The sequence below is a fragment of the Lissotriton vulgaris genome, chromosome 2_1, assembly GCF_964263255.1.
Source record: "Lissotriton vulgaris chromosome 2_1, aLisVul1.2, whole genome shotgun sequence".
NCBI lineage: Eukaryota > Metazoa > Chordata > Amphibia > Caudata > Salamandridae > Lissotriton > Lissotriton vulgaris.
In genome coordinates, this window is record NC_141687.1 from 449,224,447 (window position 1) to 449,246,126 (window position 21,680).

The following is a 21,680-nucleotide window of genomic DNA, read 5'->3' on the forward strand; positions in this document are numbered from 1 at the left end:
CAGATTCGTCAACCGGTGCCAAAGTTATTCCAAATAGAATTTTGAGATTTAACATTGAAAAAAATCCTAACTATAACTACCTACTGGCGACCGCCAGTAGGTAATATATATATATATATATATATATATATATATATATATATATGCAGCAGGCTCCGCATTCCCATCAACCCAGGAAAACCACACAAATCCAACGTAGATAAAGGCACAGAGTTTATTTAAAAGCTTGAGTCCAACAAAATCTGACGCGTTTTGGTCATCCGCCCTTGCTCACAGACAGTCAGTTAATGCGACATTCACATTTAAATACCCAGTGCTTCACAGTTTTTTTCTTTCAATTGACTTTTTTTTCCTTTTTTTCAAACATTACACCATGTGATCATGGAAAGAAAGGACATACTCCATTCTGAGCACTAGGAAGTCTGTTTTCCAAACATTAATATCATCAGTTGTTATCTACTGCATTTGAATTGGTTAAAATCCACAATACCAAAAAAGAATAACTTGAATCCATTATTCATAATAAAGTGCATCTAGTGGCCAAAAAATGCGTCAAACAAAATGTAATCCGACGCATATGATGTAATTGCATATAATGCTAGCAAAATCAAGCAAATAAAGCCATGTTAAAATCCATTAAAAAACAATGCAATCTTTTTGGATAAAACCCATTCATTGTGCAAATTACGCAATCACGTGCAAATTTATAGTTTATATCCTAATAAAGTATATGCTTTTTATGTAAAAATTATAAAGTGACAAAATGCAATTTGTGCAAAAAATGCAAAGATGTAAACAATTGGATAAAATCCAAGATGAACGGGTTCTATATGTCTTCTTATATAACATGGCAACAGGGAAAATGAATGCTTGAAATGCAAAAAGGCCAAAAGTGGTATCTTAACCCTTTCGATGCTGATGACGAGCTCAGCTCGTCATGATGCACAGTTGAGCTGTGCTGATGACGAGCTGAGCTCGTCATGAATACATACTAAGAGCAATTTCCAGCACAGGGGGGGAAAACACCTAGCAGCCAAGGTGTTAAAAAGGAAATGGATCAATAGCAGATAAATCACTATATATTTCTAATGTGATTTTAGGTGAAGAAAACAGACATTAACAAATAGTCCCATGGGGATATGTCCAAATAAAGTAAAAAAGTGTAACCCAAATAATAAAAGTGGGAAAAAGCTTATATGGTAACAACCATGAAGCAATATGTGATAGGGAAAAATGGGAAAGTGATAAAGTGTATATACGAAATTCTGTATACAAAGGATATATCAAACCGAGGATGTTACTGGCAGATGATCATCACAGTAATCAGTATAGTAAGCAACAAAGCATGCTTTATTTCTGCTACTGTTTCATTTTCTAAGCAGTCGCGGACCCCCTGAGGAGACTCTTTGGACCCCAGGGGTTCCAGGACCACAGGTTGGGAACCACTGCTCTATTCAATTCACATCCATTAATGTGTGACTTGCAGCCATATCCCTCCAAGCGATGAACCAACACCATGATCTATGCGTGCAGCCAGCTATCTCTATATGCCTTGCACATCTTCAAAGCTGCATGCCATGCACTCACCACCTCCTACCATATTTTATGCACAGACACATTCTCACAGATCCTTACCTCATTTTGCCAGCTTCCTCTGCACAGTCCAAAATGTGTGAAGAGGGTTTCAGTCTTGAGGTAACTTTACCCTTATTCCATGAAAGTAGGCACTATTTCGTCTCTTTGCAGAATTTACTGGCATTGCCACACGCCCTTAACTATTACTAACCCTGTGTAGTGAACTCCTCTCTGTTCACGGAGGTTCCAGAGTTTTCGGCATCTCTGCGCTTTGCGGAGCATACAGATTTCTCAAAAACTCCCTCACTCACGCTCATCAACATCAAGTTGGCGAGCAAGTCAATTTTCCCTCCCGGCAAGATTTTTTCTTACTCGCATTCGCCATGGTCTAGTTGGAGAGCACAAGCGAAAAAAATCAACCTCCTTGCAAGATTTCTGAACGTGGGTGGATGAATCTCTCAATGCGAGGCATCACAGCAGGCCGCGACCACTTGTGTTGAGAAACTTTGCGCTCACGTTGAGAAAGCTGCAGCTCGAGTAGAAAATATACTCTAGCAGCAGAGAGGAAGCTGCGACCTTTTGCGCTTGGTGCCATTTATGATGATTTAACAGTGTAGGATGAACACCCAATGCTCAATATCACCACAAATGACATGAAACTAACACACTCTGCTGCTCGAAAAACTCTGCGTAGCGGGCAGAATGTTGATCGGACTCTGACCAGGCTTACCTATAGCTACTCCTTTCACTGCAGTCTAAGCTGGTATGTTTTTTTTCTGTCTCGTCTAGATGTGTGTTCCCGATGTTGGTAACTGAACACAAATCTCTGTAATGTTTGTATGTATGATTGTCATCATCATATAGGGCTGCAGGTATAACAGGCAGCAGAAAAAACGAGAAGTGTTGATCGTCCCGTTTCCAAGAGGGCCATTATATCCTAGCCCTCTGACATTTTCCAAGTTATGGCCAAAGAGCAGTGAGATTAGATTTTGTTAATTTGGCACATGCTGGTCCTTTTGAAAGAAACTTAGCCAACACCACCGTGAGGGTCTCACGACTGTGTTAAAAGGATCTGTGAACTCCAGAGTAAAAGAATGTTCATGCCTGTCCATGTGAGGCTCAAGAGTCCTTGCCATACAACGGCCTTTGTTCCGCTTAGTAGCTTAACTTATTTAGAAATCAATCAGGATGTTGTATAGCGTGGCTCCTCACTCGTGAGGGTCTCTAGGTGCTGAAGGGAGTGTAGAGTAGAGGATGACTATGATCCGACCCGTGCTTCATCACAGATGGCCTGAGCTTGTGACTATCTACTGGTCTCGCATGACCACATGGCCGTGAGTGGATCTTTTTGCCATTTGGTGCTTTTTTACTTTTAAAATGGCATATCTCCAGTTCTACTGAATGGGTTTTTATTTATTTATTTGTATTGTTTTGCTCTTGTTTAATTTATTAACATTCACTCTATGTTGCGAAATTGGTGTGGAATCCTGTTTGTGTAGTTTCTGTAGTGTGTTATTTTTAGTACTGTTGGAAGTGTTGCAGCCTGACTGCTGTTTATCAACCTACCAGAGGGTTGAGCACAGGTTAATTTGCTTGTGATTTCACCTTGCCAAGGATAGTGATTGCGGCTTGAGTAGAGTTTCACTCCCTAAACCAGTAACATCATTTCTTACACTCATGTCTTTGCGAATATGGGTTTGATTCAAAATGCATATGTGGATGCCAGAACAACTCATGCACCATCCACATAACATTTACCTGAAGCAAGGTAATGAAAGGCATGACTTTCTTCCTACAAAGCCACTCAAAGCAACGTAAATAAGGATGTGTGTGCCATTTAAATAAGAAAATGGATTTTGCATCATCGCTCTGCTAAAAATGTGATGCAACCCTGAAGCAAAATTATAGTAAAGCTGGTCTTAGGTTTAAACAGGGTTTGGTCTTTGGGCATACATGTTTACATTGCCATCTATCTGTGTGCAAAACAATTAAAGCAAGACATATGGGGCCTCATTTATGAGAAATTACGCATCGCTGCGCACTCCTTGCCTCATGATTGATGCGTCATATTTATAATACGACGCATCATGTCACAAGGAGTTACAGACACGTCAGTATTTCTGATGCATATGTAGGCGCAAAAGTGACGCATTGCTGGAGTGTGCCACAAAAGTGACGCAACTCCAGCAATGTGTACTTTCATATGGGCAAGTCCCATGTTGTTAGTGCCTGCGTCAGTCTTACGCCTGCCATGAAGGAGACATAAGATTTTGCCGCATTAGCGGCTAAGAAATGGGGCAGTGAAATCTTATAGATTTCACTGCGTCACTTCCATGACCTTTTCTTCATCAAAACGCCCCTCTTGCATACATAATACCTGGTGCAGGTATAATGTGGCGCAGGGGTTTACAAAGTGACGCATCTACCTAGATGCGTCACTTTGTAAATATGGTGCAACAAGGTGCATTTTTTACGCCACTGGTGCGTCACAAAAAGTGACACACCAGCGGCGTAAAAGTGACGCACAGCCTCATAAATGAGGCCTGTCGAGTCGTGGGGCCCTAGGCCCACATACTTGTAATAAGTGCGACACAGACACCAGTTAGGTAGTGGGTTAGTGAGCCACGAGCACGTGCGCTCGGCTCCTTTTATTGACTGATGTCACGTGCCTCGTGACATCAGTGGTGGGTGGGTGTTTAGTGTAGGCTTACATTTTTAACCCTTAGACTGTGTCTGCTAGGACACAACATTCCTCCCAAAATTTTATAAAAATTAAGGAAGACCAAAAGTCTGAACCTGTGGAAGGAAATACACAAATATACAGTAATTACAAATTTATACTGAGTCCCTTCAGCTGCTTGCTTGATGGTGATGAAAATTGCTGCTGAAATTGTAGTTCTTCTTGGCTTGACGTCTTGATTCTCGGTGGGCGTGCGCTTCTGGACTTACACCGCGGAATTGTGTTGGTCAGTCCACTGAGATATTGCTTGTGAGGGTGACGCCAAACAGGATAACCAGATGTTAGACTAGGATGATGTTGTCTTCTGCTGGTCCGTCGGTTTCTTCACTTTCAGCAGCTTGGCTTCACATTGCAAGGATAGTGTTTGAAGGACATTCTTCTCACTAGGATGCCCCTCTCGCGGGTATTCTCCTGCCATGAGATATACCGGAGGCCCTTTGTGTCAGGTTTCCACTAGGCCGGGTATTATTCCACAGCGTTGCTCCAACTCCACAGTCTGCGTGTGAATGGAGGAGACGTGAGGGTACTACCTCACAAAGTCCGTAGCTCCACCTGAAGGGTAGTTGTCGACTCCTGCCTTTGCGCACAAGTTCCACTTCTCCCCGGGGCGTGCAGGTGAGACGGCAATGGATCCATCTCTCGTGTCGGGACCCTCTGCCACCGGTGTCCCTGAGGCCTTTGCCCCTTGGATCTCCACGGGCTGGTGGGGATCGGTCAGTTCTCCTTTTTCAGGCCATCTGAGCTCCCTCCGCTTCCAGACTTCCGTTCAATCCCAAAGGTGGGTGTTGCCAATGGTCCGGCCTGTGCTCTCCTACCGTCCACAGGTCGTCGGGATCTTGTGAATGGGTAGCTGTTCTGTTCTTGGTGGTCCCAGTGTTCTCATGGATGTGTGGGTCACTGTACATGATGTTGTGGTGTGTCACCTCTTCTTCTTCTAAGTGTGTAGACTTATCACACCTCTCCTCACCTTTTCCAGATGTTGTTCTTGGCGTCGTGCCACATGACTTCTTCCTTCATTCTTTTCTCCATGGCGTTGTGCCACTCATTCTCTCTTCTCCTTTTCGCGACACGGTGCGGTCACCTTTCTTCCTTTGTCTTGCTGACCAGGCTTCTTCAAGCAGCGTGCACTCCGCCTGTTTCCATCTGGTCTTGTCCTGTCATTAGGACACGGTCTTCTCTCCACTCTTCGGTGACTGGACCGGTCATTACGATCTTCTTCTTGCCTCCTATTATTTATTTTCTTGTAAGTGTTGCGTCCGTCTCTCCGGGTCTTCTTTCGGACATTCTCCTGATCTCTCAGTTGACGGACGTCTTACGGCACAACAGCTTCATCCTGACTTCTTGACAGAATACCTTTGCTGAGCCTTTGTGGCGGGTCAGTATTCCGGCGACCTGTTGGCAGGTCGGTTATTTTCTTTTACCTTCATGGGCGATCATCTTGGTGATTGGCTTTTGTTTGGGCGCCCCTCTGGTTTGTCGCATCATCCTTTTCTTATTTGGCGATCTTCTCTGATACCAGATGGGGTGGACAGCTTGCTCTTCGTAAGTCTTCTTGCTATCCGCAATCATTGGGATCGCCATGTGCTTCTGCTGCAGTGCTTTTTCGTTGGCGCAGTTTCGCCTGCGCTCTTCGTGTGCTCTGCTTTTTCCGGAGGGTTACTTCACCACTCCATGGACCTTCTCCAGTGGATGCACTTCTCGTGCTCGCTTCCGGTGAGGCTCTTTAGCTTCTTGGGGCGTTGACCGTGCTTGGTCGCTTTGCCTCCTTTTGGCTGCAGGGTAACTTTGCGTTACTCTTCCGTTGCACGTCAGTGTGCAGTGCAGTGGCAAGTTCTGGCTTCACTTGGTAACATCGTGATACATCTTCATTGTAGCTTTGTTCCTTGCACTTTTAGTTTCTTTGGCGTTGTCGCTCTTCTACTTGCGTGTCGCACTTTTCTTCTTCACACTTTGGTACTTGCCTCGCACGTCTTCTGGTGCTTTGGGTGTGGATTCCTCTTTTTCAGGCGCTGTCCTGTACTGTCCGAGTCCGGGGTACACTTGCGCTCTTCCAGTCAGTCCTCGACGTCCAGCGTGAGGTTGTTGTCTCTCCTGCGTTTGCGATGAACACCTGTGGCCACAGGCGTCACTTCTGCAGTGGTGATGGGTCTCCGTCTTCGTCCGCGTCGCTGCAGGCTTGTTCTCCCTGTAGGCTTTCCCTTGGCTTTGCTTGTGCTTGTTTCGTGAGTTTGCTCCTAGTAACTGGTGCGGGCTGCAGTCTTCAGTCTGCGTTTCTGCAGGCTTGCTTTAAGTTGAGTGCTGTGTTTTGGATTCAATTCCAGGCTGTGATTGCTGCATGAGGTCACTAGGTGGCAGTGTGCTTTGCAGTGAGCCTGCTTTCTCTGTCCTTGGCAGTTTCTTCATAGCTACTGACCCCTGCTCCTACTCCTCATGGACTGGGCCCTCCTTTCTGATGCCTGCTGCTCCGGGCCCACAGAGGCTCCTCCTCAGGGCACATGGATGCAGGGATGACCTGGAGCTCCTCCTGATACCCGGTGAGTCCCTCCGTTATTTTCTATTCACTTTGGGGGCACACCTGTGGAGAGTTCTGGTTTGCCCTCGGGACGCCCGTCAGCCCTTCACACGCTGCTCAGGTGGGGGAGGGTCGGCGCTGCCGGGGCGGGCTCGTTCCCGGTCTCAGAGGCGGCTGGACGCCTCTTGCGGACTCTTTACTACTTCGTGGGGAGCTTGCAGGCGGCACCTTTTTATTGTCATTGTCCTCCTTGGCGCAGCCTCGCACTCCGCATGCGGCGGGGAATGGGTGTGGGCACAGATCCCTATATTGCGGGCGGATTGGGCTCTTGCTGCGATTAGGCTCCACTCAGTGCATATGCGCCCGGCAGCTTACCACACGCTGCGGGCGCTTCATCGTGCCGTTTTCACCATGTTCACCCTGCCGCCGCAGCTCTCCGGCATTCCCACGCTGCGCGGCAGGAGAGGGCAATGCTGTTCTCCTTTCCCTCTTTCCGGGGCTTCGCATTCAGAGGCGGACAAACTCTTCTCTTACAGCGGGTAGGTCCCACTTCCTGTCATCGGCGCCCCGCAGCTCTTCACACGCTGTGGGCGCTCTTTCTATAAAGTTAATTCTCCCGGTGCTGCAGCCTCACTTCCCCTAAGTGCGCGGCGGGGAATGGGGGACACTGCAGGCAGGCCACGGGTGGGCTCCGCTAGCGCTGCTTTATTCATTGTTCATAGGGAGGTAAGTCACCTCAGGCAGGCCGTGGGTGGGCTTTGCTGGCGCGGCTTTATTTGAAGTTTCAGTTCGGCCGCGTCTCTCGCGGCAAGACGCCATGGCCATGCGGGTGGGCTTCGCTTCGTGTATTTACATACGAGGAGATCGCTCCTGGCATCTGCAACCCCCCAGGGCCATTCGCAGCTCCTCGGCTCACCTCTGACATACGGGCCTTGCAGTCGGCTCCGGCGGGTGGGCTCCGTCCAGTCTCTCCTCACCAGGGCAGTCGCGGGTGGGCACCGCACGGTCCGCTTGGTGCAGGAATGCCTCCTTCCGCACGGCGTGGCCAGAGAGGTGCGGCGTCAGCTCCCGATCACCTCCTCTTCAACGGCTAGGCCCGGGGCAAGGCTTACACCCCTAGGGCCTCTCGGCGGCCGGCGCCACCTCGTCAGGGGGTGCCCTTAACACGGGCAGCATTCTCCCCCCTTTTAGCAGTGGCTGCATTGCGTGGAGTTAGATCCACTCCCTCGTCGCCATTGTCGAGTCGTGGGGCCCTAGGCCCACATACTCATAATAAGTGCGACACAGACACCAGTTAGGTAGTGGGTTAGTGAGCCACGAGCACGTGCGCTCGGCTCCTTTTATTGACTGATGTCACGTGCCTCGTGACATCAGTGGTGGGTGGGTGTTTAGTGTAGGCTTACATTTTTAACCCTTAGACTGTGTCTACTAGGACACAACAAGGCCCATGTGCCTTATAAAACATTGATGTTCTTATTTAAAAGATATGCTCTTAATTACAGGTTATATGACACATTATATACCAATTGATCTATGAGAAGAGTGATGCATTGAAAGATAGTGAAATATAAAAGCTTTTGAGCAAGTTTTCACTTTTCAAAATGTTGTTAAAAACAAAAGTCATCTAATGTGATCATTAACATAGCCCAATTCTGCCGCTCTGGTTTGCCATACAACTCAGTATAGTGCTGCATCGATCGATGATATATAACCGTATTGCAATTTGAATCCATATTTTGCTCTGGTTAGTTTGCGTGTCTGCCATGCTTGTTCAACAGTCAACAAGACTTTTCATGCCTATGAGCGAAAGGCACACATGGAAAACAGGCGTGTTCAGTAGCTGCGCTTCATCAGATGGCCTTCTCGGAAGAAAGAGCCTTAAAGCACAATGGCATTGATTGATAGTGTCATTTTTCGGTGCTCAACTCTAGATGACAAAAAGGTGTTGGAGCTCGTATTTTTGGTGTATTAATTGCACTTTCTGAAGACCCTGATAGAACCCTGTGCTGAAGATGTTGTTTAATAAACTGGTCGGTCCATGGCATTTTCTTATTCCAAAGGGTCTCCTTGTTATAAATCAAATTATGCAATGATAGATTCTTCCTTTTTCAAAGTAGAAAGCCTAATGGTTTGTGGCTATTATAATCTGTAACCATTACACTTGTTACTTGCTTTGCAGCAGAGAATGTGCCTAATGGTTTTGTTTTGCTGAAGGCCTCAGGCTGCCTCCTCTTTGCGCCCATGGCTCACAAGAAGTCACAGAACTATAGATATATTTTTGGTCGAGTGCTTTTTAGAAGACACTCGTGCTTGCTGCAGTGCTTAAGCTTCTATTTATAAAATTACGGTGTGACAAATATACCAATATATTTTCCCAAATGTGAATTGATGAAGTATCAGTATTGTTTCCAGTAGTCAGTAGTAACATGTTAGCTGCACACAAAATAAATTCATCATTTCTAATAAAGGGCATACATGAAAGCATGGTAAGGTATAAAATTAAACTAACACCTACTTTGCTCTTTTTCTGGTCTTGTACCTGTGAATTGAAGATGCACAGATTAAATTGTGTAAATCATTTACATAGGCACATTCTTCAAGTCTATTATTTTATTTCAACATACCTGTCTGTTAAATGACCTGTACCCTGGAGATGTAATCAAGTAATAATTAGATGTCACAGATTTTTTAGGCCGATTACAGAGAGCACTGTATTAAATACTCAGCAGAGCCAATCCTTGTTGAAAATAGGTTAAAAGGTCAGGTGACACTTGCACTATCAAGCCAGACTTAAACAACCACTGTCTGTCCTCCCCTAGACCAGAACGTCTTCCCAATCAAAAAATGTAATTCGGGCTCCCAACATGTGGGCAGAGCGAAACCCCCACTCTTGGTGATTCTCACATAATTGGCTGGTAACAACTGCTCTATCAAGTAAGACCATAAAAATAGGGGCCTTATTACTATGGCGTCCGACTGCCGTTGCAACGGAAGTGGGACCCCCCCCCCCCCCCCCCCCGACAAGTAATCGGAGGTTACACAAGCTAAAATTAGGATGTAACCTCTTTGTAGGTGGTCGGAAAATGGCCATAGCAGAATAATGGAATAAAGGGATGTTTTTTAAACATTCATGCACCGTCTGCCAGGCATCATGTGGTGCCCGGGATACAGTGCATGGATGTTTGGATGGGGGTACCATGTGGGCGCCCAGGCCACATAGCGGAGGTCTAGGGGTATGGGGGCCCTGCTAGGGGCCCCAAAAGTCCCCTTTGACAGCAAATCCATGGTGGAAGGCTGTGGGAAATGGACATCATAATCTCTACGGCTGTGCCTGCGCAGGTGCTGCCTTCCCTGTTGGGATTATGGTCAGACTGACACCCTAATCGGCTCCTTGAGCCTGGAGGCATTGGTCTGTCCCTCCATCCACTGCAGTCCATCTGACCACATCATAATGTGGCGGTTAGACAGCTACCCGGAATGTCTCTGTGACTGCCAACGACGGCTTGTCGGTGGCTGTTCCACCGACACCATAATAAGGCCCAGAGTCAGGATTACACAACACCAGTTTGTTGCATGTGATTGCCACCTAGTGGTCTGTAACAAAAATGCAGCAGAAATATGAAAGATACAACATTGATTCTAAGTGACAATGAAGACAACTATAACCAGTCATTTACACTGCCAATGCCAATGGGCCTTACTTTTTCGTATAGCAAAGTCATGCACAATTGGCTCTACCACTGCTTGTTCAGCTTGTCTTTCATGGCCTGAGCCTATGGCACTTCAAACATATTATTGCCTAAGCTAAATTGTGCTGAGATTACTGCTGAGCAGCATAATGCTATGATAACGACGTATGTGGTCAAATATTTGATGAAGCTCCAATTAAGAAAAAAATCTTAATGTTACCCCTATGTTTACCCCTACGTTTGGTGTTGCACACTTCTTCCAATTTTCTAAACAAATACAGAAGTTCTCCTTGGAACGTGCATCCATTGAAGCATTCCAAAACTACTTAGATTAACTAAGTGTGGGTTTCAAAACAGCCTCAAATCGTCACTGTCAGAATTTCTTTTAGGTGGATGACCTCCAAAACTGTAACAATCACATCAGCAATAAATCAATTATGAAAATGTACTCTCCAGTCACCCCCCGTATGCCGGTTAGTTCTTAGGCTTTGGGCATGGAAAATGCTTAATCTGCCAATACAAAATGGCAAGGACATTGCTGTTGCCAATTCGCTGACTTCAACTTTTTTTCACTGTCAGAAACAATTCACAGGTTTTCCCTTGCAGGTATCCTTGAATCTTCTTTTTTCTACTAGTTTCAGCAGCATGGATAGTCTTCACAAATACATTCATAAGGCATGCGGTACAACCAAATAACAATACAATTAATAATGAATAAACGTATAGGTCCCCAATTATTTTACAACGAGATTAATAAAACTATATTAGGAAAGTATGACAACAATCTAGAGAATTTGATATGGGGTGAAGACGTTAAAATAAAAAACAGTTCAAAACAACTCTCCAAATAAGTTGTAAAATACATTCAGCAGCATCACAGGACCATAGAAGCATGGCATGCAGGTGCAGCCTAGCTGATTAAAGCTGATTTGGAGGAACTCATTTGTATCTAGCTTCATACGTGAAATATGGTATGGGGAAAATATCTCTCCAGCATGTGCAAACAGATGCTATATACAATAATTCCGTTTTGAAATCAATGAAGTAGGATTATGGCTCAGTGACATAAGTGGGGTTGATCCAAAAAGCCCAAACCAAGAGAAGGTGCCTTTAGTAAGCAGAAGATTGAAGCGAGGCAGGGATGAATGTAAGTAAATCGTAGTCAGAAATATCCAACATAAATATTGTTCTGTCCATCAGCAGACATCAGTCCCAGAGCAAGTTCAGGGGCAGACTGTCCCATCCACTTGCTGATCTGCACACTGAAGGATGGAATAAGGCTGGATCCATGTACCAAATATGGGCACACACTCAGGTGCGCTGCACCACTGCATGCACGGGACTCTAAAGTGACCAACCCAGTAGAAACATGTAGTATTAAAACCAAGCACTGGCAAAGCTGTTAGGTCTCGCTCTTGCAAGAGTTAGAGCTGTTGGCATTGTAAATGACAAAGTATTTTACCCATGTGTTACGGAGTGGAGTGGATGTATGTGGTGTGGAGTGGAATTATGTGAATAGAATTGGAATTGTTAGATGTGGAATTGTCTGGAGTGGAATTGTGTGGTGTAGTGTGTATTTGTGTAGTTGAAATTTGTGGCATGGTGTGCAATGGAATTATGTGGATAGTAATTACGTGGTATTGAGTGCATTGGGATTATGTGGAGTGGGTTTGTGTGTCATAGAGTGTAATTATGTGGAATGGTATTTTGTGTTGTGGAGTTGTATTGACTGGAGTTTAATTATGTGGTGTGCTGTTGCATTGTGTGAACAGGAAAACACACAAGATGATGGACGGAATGTTGCACAATGGCAAAACATTAACCCCTAGGGACAGATCTGGGTGTAATCCATCGTTATTTTGCTCACCATGCCACCCCAGTTCAGACATGGCCATATGCAAATCAGTCTTGACCCTGTGACTCATGGGAACAGTCCAGCCTGAACTGCCAAGCCATGTCTTCCCTGGACCGGAATCAAGCAACCTAGGACCGGTTTCTGGCTATCAGCCGTCATCAGCCAGGATAGCTTGACTCCAGTGGCATAGTGAGCACGGGACCCACATCTGGGCATACCCTTCCCACATAGGGCAAACAGCAAAACACACAATATGATGGACGGAATGTTGCACAATGGCAAAACATTCACCACCAGTCACAGTTCTGGGTTTAATCCATCGTTATTTTGCTCACCACGCTACTCCAGTTGAGACATGGCCATAGGCAAACCAGTCTTGGCGCTGTGCCTCATGGGAACAGTCAAGCCGGAACTGCCAAGCCATGTCTTCCCTGGACCGGAATCAAGCATCCTAGGACCGATTTCTGTCTATCAGCCGTCATCAGCGAGGATAGCTTGACTCCAGTGGCATAGTGAGCACGGGACCCAAGTCTGGGCATACCCTTCCCACATAGGGCGAACAGAAAAACACACAAGATGATGGACGGAATGTTGCACAATGGCAAAAAAATCACCCCTAGTTACAGATCTGGGTTTAATCCATCATTATTTTGCTCACCATGCCACCCCAGTTCAGACATGGCCAAATGCAAATCAGTCTTGACCCTGTGCCTCATGGGAACAGTACAGCCCAAACTGCCAAGCCATGTCTTCCCTGGAGCGGAATCAGGCATCCTAGGACCAGTTTCTGGCTATCAGTCGTCATAAGCCAGGATAGCTTGACTCCAGTGGCGTAGTGAGCACGCAACCCATGTCTGGGCATATCCTTCCCACATAGGGCGAACAGCAAAACACACAAGATGATGGACAGAATGTTGCACAATGGCAAAACATTCACCCCCAGTCACAGATCTGGGTTTAATCCATCGTTATTTTGCTCACCACGTGATCCCAGTTCAGACATGGCCATATGTGAATCAATCTTGACCCTGTGCCTCATGGAAACAGTCCAGCCCGAACTGCCAAGCCATGTCTTCCCTTGACCAGAATCAAGCATCTTAGGACCGGTTTCTGGCTATCAGCTGTCATCAGCCAGGATAGCTTGACTCCAGTGGCGTAGTGAGCACGGGACCCACGTCTGGGCATACCCTTCCCACGTAGGGCGAGCAGCAAAACCCACAAGATGATGGACGGAATGTTGCGCAATGGCAAAACATACACCACCAGTCACAGATCTGGGTTTAATCCATAATTATTTTGCTCAGCACGCCACCCCAGTTCAGACATGGCCATATGCAAATCAGTCTTGACCCTGTGCCTCATGGGAACAGTCCTGCCCGAACTACCATGATGTGGAAGTCTGTGGTGTAGATTAGATGTATGCGGTGTGTTACGTAATTTAGTGTTGAGTTCTATTTTGTGTTGTTGTGTTGAATTATATGTTATGAAATGGAAATGTGTGGAATTGAATTGTGTGGCAAGGAACTGTGTCGCCTTGAGTGAAATTATGCTGATCGGCTGACTCTGCAGTGCCCGACACCAACAGCCGACGAAGATTAAGTAACCCAAGGAAAAGATGGCAATAAAAATTCAAACTATGTGGCTGCCCGCGCCACTACAGAGGGCAGCCTTTACTAACATCTTGGCACCCCACACCCCCCCTTAAAGGGCAGGGACTCAGGGAGGAGTCCCCCCAAGCCTGGTGGTGGAGCACGAGTCAGGCGTCACTTCCTGGGTGTGAGGACGGGGAAGGGTATATACGCCTCCCCCCATCATTTTGTCCTCCTCTTTATGCCTGGACATGCCATCTCCCACCCTACTGTTATCCGGGGTGGTTTGTGGTAGGCAAGAGGCAGAGAATGTTGTCTTTTTCGTTGCAGGCAGAGTTACAGGTCAATCTGGAAGCAAAGGGGTTACAGAAGGGTACCTCTCTCTGCGCTGCACCATATGGGGTACTAGAGCCAAATCCTAAGAGCCTCATGGGAGGTTACTGGAAAACCGTGTCTGCACCCCATTAGTCCTTAGGGAGTTGTGGGCCTGAACAACCGGGGGTTTGCTATGCCAGGACACTCTTTGGAGTAGCCGCACGCTCTACAAATTCCAGATAACATAACAACATAACATAACATGCTACGCTCCGCCCTGAAAGTGGCGTGAGTAAGGAGGGACCATGTGTCATGCGATCCATGAAGAGGCTCACCAGAAGTGACAGCACAGATGGCGTTTGCCTAGTGCGGCTTGCCTCATCAGGCGGGGAGGCGGCCCAGTTGGTTGCCTGCCCTCGGATCACCCATAAGATAACCCACCCTATTACATAATGGTTATTTTATGTTATGGTATATTGGTTTATAAACCACACTGTGACCTAAGGGTGTCCTGGCACTGAGCACTGTCTACCTTGTACCCTCCACCCCTGAGCCCAGAGTGAGACTAATCTGAAAACAACCTGGTCTTCAGACCTTTCCTAAATTAAAGGAATTCCGTAGCAGACCTTAGATGAAACTGAAGGTCATTCAAGGCATTGGAGGATAAGGACAAAGCTCTTTCCACCCCAGTTAGCCTTTTTCGCCATAGGAACGGTCACCCGCTTTGCTTCAATTGAGCATAGCTTTCTACTGGGAACATACCATTGAATGGCCTTTTTTAGGTCTTAAGGACCAGTCCCCATCAGGGACTTGAAAAACGTACAGAGAGCCTTGAATTGGGCTCATGGTTTGATTGGGAGCTAGGGAAGGTACCGGAGGCCATTTCTGACCGACACAAACCTCGGAGTGCCCGTAAGCAGCCTGGCTGCCGCATTCTGCGCCATCTATAATCTGTTAAAATGTTTATTATTAATGGTCAGATACAGGCTGTTACAGTACTCCAGACAGGACAGAATGAGGGCTGAGACCACTGTTCTGAAACGTTATTCTGTGAGGAAGAGTTTTATTTTCCTCAGGGTTCTCAGGATTAAAAAACTTGTTGACACCGCTACGCTGACCTGGTCCTCAAATGTGAGGGTGTTATTCCCGATCACCCATCTCACTCTGCCACCGTGCTGGAGACTAGAGGTTGGGATTATTCCCAAAACATAATCACCTCTGTTTTGCCTGCATTCAACTTCAGGCAGTTGGCAGACATCCAGGCAGTTATTGCTAAAATGCAGTCAAGGCAACTGTGGGCCTTTTCCGCTTCTTTGCCTCTCTGTAGGGATAGCACGATTTGGGTATCATCTGCGTAGGAGGTTAAAAATAGCCCAAAAGATCTTATAAGGGCAGCCAGCAGTCTCAAATATATATTGAAAAGCGTTAGGGTAAGGGAGGACCCCCTGTGGGACTCCACAGGGAAAACGGGTTTGATCTGTTCCCTCCTAGATCTACTGTTTGTACTCTGTCGGCCAGGAAAGATTTCAGTAGATTCCAGGCTACTCCCTGGACCCCAACCTTCGATAAACGACCCATCAACACATCATGATGGACAGTATCGAAGGCTGACGACAGATCCAGCATGATCAAAATGGCTGAGCCTCCCTGGTCCACCGCCTCAAGAGCCTGCCCTGTGGCTTTGATCAACGCTGACTCCGTACTATGTACCGCGCAGAACCCATACTAAAAAGGGTCCAACATGTTGTTTTTCTCCAAGAACAGACTTAATTGCATGTTCATGACCTTCTCCAGGATTTTAGCAGGTAAGGGGAGACTGGAGATCGGTCTATAGCTAGTAGGATCACTGGACTCTAAATCATGGGGCAGATTTATGAAGGGCTTGTGCCACGTTTACGCCGCCGTTGCGTGACCCAACGGCACGGAAACGTGGCGCATCCCTGTGCCCTATTTACAACGTGACACATCTAGGAGATGCGTCACGTTGTACAGCACTGCGCCATGAGGAGGCGTTCCTGCGCAGGGGGGGCGTTCCTGCGCAGGAACGCCTCCTGAAAGTGGCTGAGTGAAATCTATGAGATTTTCTCAGTCACTTTCAGGGTAATGCTGCGTCAAAACCCTGCGCCTGCTTGAAGCAGGCGTAAGGCTTGAGGCAGCGTTGAAAGAATAGGCCCCCCCAGAGCATTGCTGGAGCTGTGTCGCGCTTGCGACGCAACTCTAGCAATGCGCCACATTTCCGGCACAGATGCGTCACGCATCTGTGCCGTTTTTGCCCCATGGTGCGCCGCATCATAAATGCGGCGCACCATGGGTGGCGTAGCTGTGGCGCACTGTGGCGCATGTTAACTGGCGCATCCCTCGGGATGCGCCAGTTAACATAAATCTGCCCCTAAGTTTTTTAATTAGTGGTAGAATTGAGGTAGTTTTCCAAGCTATGTAATAAACCTGCAGGAATGTTACCCAAACAAGAAAGGTGTTGTGTGTTTATTTACTAGCATGCATGTTTATGTTGGAGGAGTGGGGAGTGTTGCCAATGGTGTTACTATGATTTCCATTTTCTGTACACTTTGTATGCTTCATAAGAAATGATCCAGAGCAACACGTTTGCATTAATACCAATAATAGAGAAATTTTGTTTGCCTGTTAATCTGAGGAAGTGTTTGATTACCAATCTGTAATCGCTCTTTAACTGAAATATGGCAGTGGCACTAAAACACAGTGGCAGTTAAGAAAGACTCAGTTTTACAAATAACGTTGGTTTCCATAAACAACACACCTCTAAAGAAAATACAATGTTTATTTAGAGATACGAAATGCACTGAACTCGTGGACTTGTGTGAGCCTACACATCATCTGCTTCAGTCTTCTGTTGAACTGAAAAAAAAAAAAAAGTTTTCCTTCGGCCTTTGTAGTGCGTGGATTTTACAGTTGCCCTGAGGTGACTATTAACACACAAAGGATGAAGTTATTCTAATACTGAAGGGTCGCCCGGCTCTGGTTATTAAGAGCGTGATTAGTCCGGTGTGTCATAAATTATTGGAACCTAGCGTTGAGATGACAGTGAATCTCCTCCCCCACCTCATTAAAACAATGAAACATCCCACAGCTTCACTACTTGTGGTGTGCATGGAGGTGAACTTATCCTTTTGTGTTTCTTCTTTCCGTTGTATCATGGGTGGTGTTTATGGAATGTATAGTTGAATGTACCAGCCAATGCTCTGTGCTTGCCTTTGCAGGAGCAGCTGGGCCTGAAGAGGAGGGGGTGCGCTAACCAAAAAGGAAAGTGAGTGCAGGCTGTGGGAAGGCTGTGCTTATATATGCTTGGTCAGTTAGGACCCTAGACACACATTGCCCCCCACAAAGAAACTGTGATGGGTCACATAACACAAGGTGGGAAGCCAGCAGATAGTGGGAGAAGGGGTTTGGGTGAAACCACTGGGACTGAAAAAGCACAGCTACAACAAGTAAAACAAGCTTAGCCAGTGTAAAAGCTTAGGTCATGCGTTTCACTTTTATGCACATATGGAAATTAACGAGGAAAGAAGCCTTCATTGGCAACATAACGAATTTGACTCACTTTTGAAAATGCATGGATACAGCAGATTTTTGGTTTCTTGTTGTCGATGTTGCTCTGCAGATGCTTGATTGGAAGAAAGTGATAGAGCGCGCAGGTCACCCGACTCTTATTTTATCAAATATGCACACTTGGGCCCATAACGTATTTATCACTAAATTTCATTAATCAGGTAACCTACACACTACTATCAGTAATCCTAATTTATACTATTTATTTCCGTGTACCTGTCTTACCAATCCTTGTCACAGGTACTTATGATCACGATAGATCAGGAGCTAGCAGGGGTAGGAAGATAACACTAAACAAAAATACCATATACAATTTGCAGAATGTTTATACCTTGTAATAACCACAAACACAAGAAGTTTTCAAAGCTTTATCTAATCATCATTTTCTTCATATGCCATGAGAATGCAATTTACACAAATCAGAACATCTATAACTAAAATCAAGAATATAGTATAACTATGAATCAAAGTAAGAATCATCTAAAACTCGGAAAAGAATGGAAATGGGGAAAAAGGAACACGCTAATTTTGTCTAACAGACTTTCACAACGTTACTAAAGGGTGGGTAAGAACAAGGGAACATTCTAATCAATGCTGATTTGAATATACTAATCGATTTAGAAGAAACAATACTTTTCAAGATGTACTTATTTTCTATAGGGAGGGTAAGAGTGGAACATACTAGATATGCAAACAGTTCAGTGCTTGAGTAGAGGTAGGGAGAAGATATGGAACATGCTAGAATAATACTTGACGTGAGAGTCAAATGTCAGATAAAAATCACATAGGCAAGTTTGCTTTATTTAGAAATAGGAAGAGAAAAGATTTAGATAGACAAACACCCACATGGATTATATTTACCTAGGACAGAATGAAGACTAACCTTGGCCACGGGTCAGTTGGGAAAGGCGGGAAGGGACCCTCAAGGACTTTGGATGCCAGTAGGCATCCAAAGTCCTTGAGGGTACAGCTCATGGACAGTCAGGACAGGATCACCCCAGGATTTGGATCAGGACTGGGCTCACAAAGGGTACGACCAACACCTACAGCTTCGGATGCACCGCCTGCGCTACGCCCTCTCTGCAAGGAATCTGCCAATAACCCCAATTGGGTTCTCGAATCTCCCAGCAAAAGTGCTTCGACAGCACTTAAGGTTTCTCCACCCCAGACTGAGTTTGTGGAAATTACGGACAGAGTGCTCCGCAGCTCTCTGTATCAATCACCTATAGAGTTCGTAGGGTCAGTGACAGGTCAGCTATTCGGACAAGTCGGACAATTTCTCTAGCTAAACCTAGGCTAGTTATACTGTTTTTGGGTCGGTGTACCACCCACCAATGCTGCAAGTGAAAGGATCCCCAACTTCGTATTGGACAAGAGAGGTGGTTAGGTCATGACACCACCTATAATTTGAACTTTCCCATACTAAATATTCAGTTTTCGAACCCACCCCTTACATTCCAGCTCCCATGGCATAGAAATTCAGAATACAATAGAGCATACAAAAATGATCGCAACATGCAGCGAATGCAGGTACGAGTTGAAGTCTACTCCCGGGGCACGGGTCATCTTCTCAGGAGCATCTTAGCTTAGGCAGCCAGCTGGCTGAGTTCCACTGCTGTATGACTCTCTTTTCCCTCCTCACATGATTAGTACCGCACAGGCTTCAAAGATGGAAGGGCGCACCTCTCCCAGGCACGCAAAGAGTGATACATGAAAAGTAAGCGAAAACAATTTAGAAACACAGAAAAAATGAATACACTGATTATACCATGAATGGCTATATAACATCCATTACTTTATAATAACTATAGCATTAGGAGTTAAGCAGAACGAAACGGCTTAGCAAAAGCAGCAGTGCAAGCGAAGAGCATGTAAGAAACAAAGCAGCCATCTTTAGCTGTACTGCGCATGAGAGACAAGTTCCCTCCAGAACTGCGAGTGCGTCACATCACATGGGTATGACCGACGCATGCGCAGACTAGAATACCGCATAGCAGCGACCATTTTAGATGCAAGCGTAGTTAGGATTAGTAAACACATAGGCAAGCGTCACTGGGACACCCCCGTGTAGTGTAAAAGTGTAATATTAATAAGACAAACATGTTGGTTAGGACGTTAATGTTATTCAAGGTTCATGAGTACAAGCAAGTCGCGTAACGTGCAAATCTTTGCTCCATCTAAAGTCAGCCAGCATCACCAGAAGACACTTCGAATTTTCATATGTATGTGAAGCATGGCCTTGGCACTATTACATTTATTATGCTATGGCACAAATATATGAGGGACGATGCCGAGTTGCAGTGGCCATTGATGGGCAATTTTAATGAACAATAATTTGGATTTTTAAATACGTTGTTCACAAAAAGAAGTAGGCAGTCTGTGTTTGATTATCTTTGAACATGGCAAAAAGAGGCTTAACAGGGGCAAATGAAAGCTGAGAAAGAGTCCCGGAAGTGAAGAATGCAAACATTGACTCAAAAAGCTGTAGCACATGATAGAAAGAAACAAGAGATAGGTTTGAACATGAAGATAGGAGATTTCAAATTAATATTGATAAATGTTATGTGACCCAAGAAGAAAATGATACGTTTGTGGAACAATTGTTGGATATTTGACCTCCACCCCCATATACCCAGCAGAGGATATATCCTGCTCTTCCCTCACAGGCTCAGCTAGCTGGTTGTTCTGCCTCTGCTCTTTCTGCTTCTGTGACTGTTGATTGGACTGCTTTGGCCATAGAACCTCCTGTCCTTTCTTTGTCTTCGACGTCTGTGGCACCTATTAGCCTAATATGAGCCTACGAGTTTAGTAAGGGACTGGTTGTTAATATTTATACCGACAGCCAGTACGCTTTGGCGTCGCCCATAATTTTGGCAGAGAGAGCGTTCCTTACTTCCCATGGCACAAAGATTCAGCACGGTCATCTTATATATAGGCTTCTGTCCACTTTGACACTCCCTAGGAAATTGGCAATAGTAAAGTGTAGCCTCCATAGGAAAGTTACTGACGGCAACACCTATTGCTTTGGCGTCTCTTTCGCCACCTCTTACACCTGCGACACAGCCGGCAGCAATGTTAGTGCCTACTACCTCTGTTATCACTCCCACTGTGTTCTTCAGTTTCCTGACAATACAGAGTAGTGGGACACCAGTAAGTGGATTTAAGGGTAGAGACTGGACGAAGTTCAAAGAGCAAATTGAGTCTGTAGATACTGTGAGAGATAGGCAATGCAGAGAAAAAGAAAGTGGCTAATCAGGCTGTGTAGTTGGCCCGGAACCCCATTTATGGTATGGAATATGTGTGGAGTGTGATGAAAGATTATGAGCCTTTTGTACAACTGCACAACTGTAAGCATATGCTGGCTACCTTGATCAGTCTTTGGGAACAGTGCTTCAAGGATGCAGCACCGCAGATTCTATATTATATGAAGGATCCTGTAAATATATGGCACCTAGTCAAGTTTTTGGTAATGTTGTGACATTGGTTGCTTATTCCGGTAGGCTGTTTGAGAAGAGCCCCACCACAGAATCTCAGTTTCCGATGTAGGAGGTTCATCCTATCTATCAACCTGAGATACCAGATCTAAGGCATCAGCACAATGCAGTTTTCAGACCAGGTGAGGCAGCCCGTTTCCAAGAACAATGGGTTTATACTCGATGGAAAAGGAGTCATGTTTTGTCACTTAAGACTCAGTTACCTGACCCTCGAAAAAATCCTACTGCATATTATAAAGTATTGACTGAGGTAGCCTCTACTACAGTGATGACACTTGCTGATATTGCAACGTTCTTTGGCTTTCTAGTTCCGTATGATATTTGGA